General features: G+C 42.2%; 1 long non-coding RNA gene across 1 annotated transcript; it reads right to left on the bottom strand.

Moving 5' to 3' along the window:
* Positions 1–5,130: 5,130 nt before the first annotated feature.
* On the bottom strand, positions 5,131–5,696 carry LOC120570185. Its single transcript, XR_005641016.1, has 3 exons — positions 5,638–5,696; positions 5,308–5,426; positions 5,131–5,226 (listed from the first exon to the last, which is right to left on the bottom strand). It is a non-coding gene; the product is annotated as an uncharacterized LOC120570185 (long non-coding RNA).
* Between the last annotated feature and the right edge of the window lie 211 nt (positions 5,697–5,907).

Raw genomic sequence — 5,907 nt, 5'->3', positions numbered from 1 at the left:
CCCGGCTTTTATCGCTTTGGTGTCCAGTATTAAAGTGCCAATATGCCTGTGCGGGTTCTACATTTTGAATATAAACAAAGTTTACCTCATTGGCCGAAGACAATGGTCAATGCCTTTAAAACCAGTATAACAGGAGTAATTACTACGCTTAAAAACACGCTGGTGTTTAAAACAATAAACCTGTCCAGCTTCCGGCCACAATAAAGACAACATGTTGTCTCTGAGCGGACTCCAGGTGACTGCCTGGCGTTTCAGGTGAAACCCCCTCTCCCCACATCCTTTTTCAGCCCACAGCCCTCCATCAGACGCCTAGTCGGGCTGGTGGAGGGTGTAGGATGAGGCCCGGTGCGTGCTTTCTGCCCAAAGTGGGCTCCTCTGTGCAAAGTTAAAAAATCACCTCCCAAAACAAAAACTCAGTATAATCCGGAATGATATCACACAACAAGGTTTAAAATGCCCATTCGCTCCTCAACGGGCTGTGAACTGGAAAGATACACATTTATAAAAAATGGTTTACATTTTCATGCCGAACCTTATCTTATGATATGCCCCACACAGATCTCCTCCATCTCCATCTTAAAGGAGCAGGGCCGAAAGCCTCTTAGAGAAGAGTACACCTCGGACCCCCCCTGCTGTGTTGGAGAGGCCTTATAGGCTGAGAATAACTCCTCCCTCGCCACTAAGCTTCCCACTCACTTCCTTACTTCCTACACATTGTGAGTCTCTCCAAAAATAACATCAAGAGCTTTGAGCTCCATCAGTTTAAAAAGAGAAGCTCTTTAACATTGTTTCTGCGCTCAATTACTAATTAAGATCCAATTTTTTAGTTCCGCCATTAAAAAGGAAAAAGAAAAACAAAACCACAACATGTATGTGGAGAAACATATTACACCTAATCATCATCCTAATCAGTTGAGCTCTGACTTCAGTGACCAAGTTTCTTGAGGCGTAACCCTCTTGTTTAGTGAACCCTTTCTGTATCTTGTCCTGAGCCAGGCCACAGACCTGATGGTGAACCCTCTCTCAGATCAGGGAAGAACTGCTCGGTCTTAACTGCCCTTGATCCCTTTAGTGTCCGTGCAGGAACTTCTTAATTTTTCCAGAGATAAATAAGGGTTAACTCTTCTGCGTGGGATGCAGTCCACTCCCTCACATTCCTCATCATCCTCATCCTCATCACTCAGATCCCTCCAGCAGCTTCTTAGCTTTTGACCACTCTGCCGCCTTGTGACTGCTCTCTTTTGCTGGAACCTTTTAATGATCTCCATCTCTTTCAGACAGATTTTCAGCCAAATCAAAGCATCAGCCACATTAATAACCTCCTGACTGCAGCCTTTTCCTCACTTTAGCACTGCCTTTCCTTCCCTGTCTGTTTGTTATTGTCTGGTTTGTCATTAGACTGGTCATGGCCTTCGTTTACACCTTCACTATCGTTCAACATCTCTCTCTTTTTTCCTGGCGTTTCTGTTTCTGGTAACCTGTGCAGTTTCTGCACTCTGTTGCATACCTGCCGAGTCTGAGTGCACAGCCGCAGGAGGCGCAACACCTGAGTCTGGGCCCCTGGAGGCGTCCTGTGCGGCCCGGATTCGGCCGCAGGCCGCTGGCGGGCTCGCGCAAAGGGTCCCCGGCAGGCGTCCGGGAGGCGCGTAGAAGAACGGACCAAATGACTCCTCCCCGTAAATCCAAAACACTTCATCGTATCCGACGTTAAAACACAACATAAGTGAAGCTGTCAACTTAAAAACTGAACGTTAAATTTAGATCCCTTTGAGGTCTTCTGTGACATTTGCGTCGCTGAGTTTTGCGGTGATTTGCACCTGGAGGGAAAACCTTTTTAATTGAGACATCAGCTGGCGTACGCGGCGCCAGCCTCTCGGGCAACGTTCAGTTTAATGAACGGAGGCGTTTTGAACGGTGATCCCGTTTGCTGGTCCTGACCAGCGGGAGAACCGGGGTGAAGTGCATCCCGGATCACACACCTTTCTCCCACCACAGTGTCAACCTTCACCACCATCATCCAGGAAAATCACCATACGGCCCTCTGTTCGTGGGAGGCCGACAGCACGCTGCTGTCCCCCAAACCCACTCCTCCGACAGCATAGCTGGCCTCCTCCACCGAACAGCCCACCGTGGGGAAATCCACCGGATGTCGGGCGTTAGCGGCTCTAGAAAGCACCGGCGCCGCCAGCATTGGGCAATAATACCGGCTGAACCAAACTACCCCAACTAAACCCTCCACAACCCAATAATACTAACCACCACACAAACCAAATAAACACATACAAAACCCAAAAAAAAAGAGAAAACAAAGAAGCTCACCATGCCCGGACTACCAACACTCCACTCCCCCCAATCCAGCTCAGAGAGAGGGAGAGGAGCGAGGAGAGAAAGAGAGGAGGGGGAGAGAGAGAGAGAGAGAGAGGAGCAAGAGAGAGGAGAGGGCAGAGAGAGGAGACACATACAAACCACCAATTGCTCCCACCACTACACATATACTTCTACACACACCACCTACACACACCACCACACATACCACCACACCACCACACACAATCTCCACACACGCACCACACACACACAACACCACACACACCACTTTACACACACCACACACCCCCATACACACACACATACCACACTATAACACACCACCACACATACTAGCTCCACACACAGGGAAGGGAGAGGGGGAGAGAGCAGGGAAAGGAGAGGGGGGAAGAGGGGAGAAGGGAAGGGGGGGGCGAGGCGCAGGACCACACAGCCGACACACACAGGATAAGGGGGAGGGAAGAGAGGGAGAGGGGCGAGGAGTGGGAGAGAGAGGCGGTTGATAGGGGAGAGAGCGGAGAGCGAGTACATGCCGGAACATGAGGTGAGAAACGGTCCCAAAAGCAACAGCCTCATTGTAACGCCTTATGTAGCGAGAGCAAGAGTACAGTTTCTTCTTCACAAACCACTCCGCCAAGTAAAAGTAAAAGTTAGCTTGATTTAAAAACTACTCCTGGGGAAGCTATCATTTTCTTCAAAAAATCCTTCAAGTAAATGTAACGGAGTAAATGTAACTCGTTACTACCCACCTCTGGTAATCATAGTGCAGTGCAGTGATACTGCTTACACAAATATTGCCTGTTTTTTAAATACATTGAGATTAATATTTCTGTTTGAACAGCGTATCACGCTTGTTTGTATTCGTACTGTTGTTATGACTTCCTGTAATGTATTACTGCTGATACTAAAACTGCATTTTGAAACATACCAACGGTGTTCATTACTACAACATTGTTGACTCAAACTATAATATAATTGTATAAAAATACAATACATTTGTAATGAGGTCACCTGTCTGCGTCATATTTATTAAAACGAGACCAGTGGTCTGTTTCACAATGTCTTACAAAGAACAAACATGATTTCATTACCTTTCCATGTTCCAGATCCTGCCATGGTTTTCATGTACATAATGTCATGACTGTTGTTAATGTTTATTATAACAGCAGAACATAGTGTTTGATGGCCAGACTCTGACATTATTACTCAATATAAAAGTTACTTTAAAGACCTCAGACTTTCATTGTTTCAGTAAACTTCAGATCACATATAAACTCACAATACATATTTAGACATTTCCCATGTCTTAATATCATGTTATACTATGTTTGTTGAACAGCTTGTAATTATTGTATTTCAAAGCAAAGTCATTTATCCCCCTTTCACCTCTCAGCTCTTTAGATAAATGATTTTTTGTTCTATGCCGTGTAAATTTCTGATAATAATACAAAGTATTTTTTTCTTTCAACCTTTTCAGGTAATTAATCACAGCTTCCATCTTTGACAGTATTAGAGTTCAGCTTACAGCTTTTCTAGAAATGTATTTCAGCTCTTCGCTTATTAAGGTAATGCAGTTCAGCTTCCAACTGACAATTTCAGATTTCAATTTCCAACTTGTGCAGTACAGTGCAATGCCTTTAGGATTTTTCAAACAATTTGTTAAATATTTCTGCAATTCAATCCATGTTTCTCACTGCATTTGTAAGTCTTTTATAGTTATTCATAATTTCACTTAGAAAATAAGTTCAGCCCAGACAATGTTTTACATCGTTTGGCATTATTCAACTTTTAAAGCTAACAACTTTAATATATTCTGCAGACTTTTCACCAAAGTCATTCTTTTTTCTACATTAAAACACATGTTTATTGGTTGAAAATAGTAAGCTCTGTATTCTTCATCAACTCAGCCTATAGCTCTGCAGTAATAGTATGTTCCCCTGTTATTATGACGCAGCTACGTCAGACTTGGTGCAGCCACTGTTTTGCAGAATCATAACAGATTGAAGGAAGATTATCAGTGTGCAATCACAGTAAATAATGTTAGGTTAAATACTGTAATATATATTTTGAAAACCCAACTGCTAGTTAGTCAGTTTACTGACAACAACTATATCACAAAGAGAAATCCACAATTAAAACAAATTCATGACAATGTTTGGATGAAGGACAAAGAATATAAGAACACTGAATATCCCTCAGAGCAAGGTCAGTAGAAATGATAAATATTCAGCCGAAGACGGTCTCATAGAGCAAGTACTCTATTTTATTTTCACTCATATTTTCTTTACATTCATCACTGACTCTTTCTGTTGATTTGAAATCACGAATTCAACATTCAACAAATGGTGCATTGTGTTTAGAAGAGTTGGAGGCCGATTTCCTAAAAGGGAGAAACACAAAGAGATTAAAAATGATCAAAAATATTGATGAGAAAATCCAGATTATATTGTTTTACAATGATCCATTCAAAGGTAAAGAAACGCATATGCTCACATCTGATATTAAATCTCTTCCATTTCTTACCTTTGCTCATTTGCAGCAATTCCTTGAACCAGTGGATCCTGGTTTAGGACAAGGTTTAACAGTAGCAGTGTGGCAAACCCTTTGACGAGCTCCCATTCCTCCTGTTAAAATATGAGAATTGAGAAAAGGAATTCAAAGTTGACAACAGAAACTCAGATTTTTGCCATTAACATGCTGATATCTGAACATAAATAATAAACTGGACTGTTAATACAGTTCTGGCAATTTAATTCAATTTAATAAGAGGATAATCAATAAGAGTGAATATCTCGCCTTTTATATCAAATGTGTTGCCTGATCCGATGTTCCCTGCATTACTTCCTGTTACAGTGACACCAGAGGTGTTGCCCACAGCAACATTGGGTCCAACGCCTCCTGTAAGAGTCACACGAGATAGAGATGTGATGAAACTGTCATGACAACCTTACAGAAAAGAATAGACACACTCAGATTTACCTTGAATGTTGAAGGCATTATTAGAACCAACGTTCCCTGTGTTGGAGCCCAAGTGTACGTTGCTGGTATTACCAATGTTGGCCATTGTTCCTGCTGAAATCTAGAGAGTCAGAGAATGACTGAGAGGAAAGTAAGACCATGATTATCATAAATATGGGTTCAGTCAAAATGTTTTACCCATACGCTAAGTATTGGGTTTTAGCACAAAGTGTAAGAGAGTCCGTCATAGCCTGAATATCTAATGCAAAATAAAATATATGACAGTAAAGTAGTTGTGTTTAAAGTAAGCAGTTGAGTGAAAAAGAGACATGCATGCAGTCTGTATCTTACCGCTGGGTTCAGGTGTCTCTCCTGAGCTTTGAGGTGAGCTTGTTGCTGACCTGAGGAGAGAAGACGCTTTTATAAGCATGTTCATGTCTGTTTAAGAGGAGGAACTTCCTTATATGGTTAAAAGCAGTTTTCTTTGTTCAGCTAAACGTTTCCACAGAATCTGAAGAGGATATGTGAGGTTTGTCATCATCTGAGGTCAATTTCAAGAAAAAAAATAATATTCTGAAATTGTAAGTAAGTCATATTAAACATTTGTCTGACTGTTATAAT

Source organism: Perca fluviatilis, chromosome 12, assembly GCF_010015445.1.
Source record: "Perca fluviatilis chromosome 12, GENO_Pfluv_1.0, whole genome shotgun sequence".
NCBI lineage: Eukaryota > Metazoa > Chordata > Actinopteri > Perciformes > Percidae > Perca > Perca fluviatilis.
The sequence above is the reverse complement of the archived record's forward strand: the minus strand, read 5'-3'. Positions and strand labels throughout refer to the sequence as shown.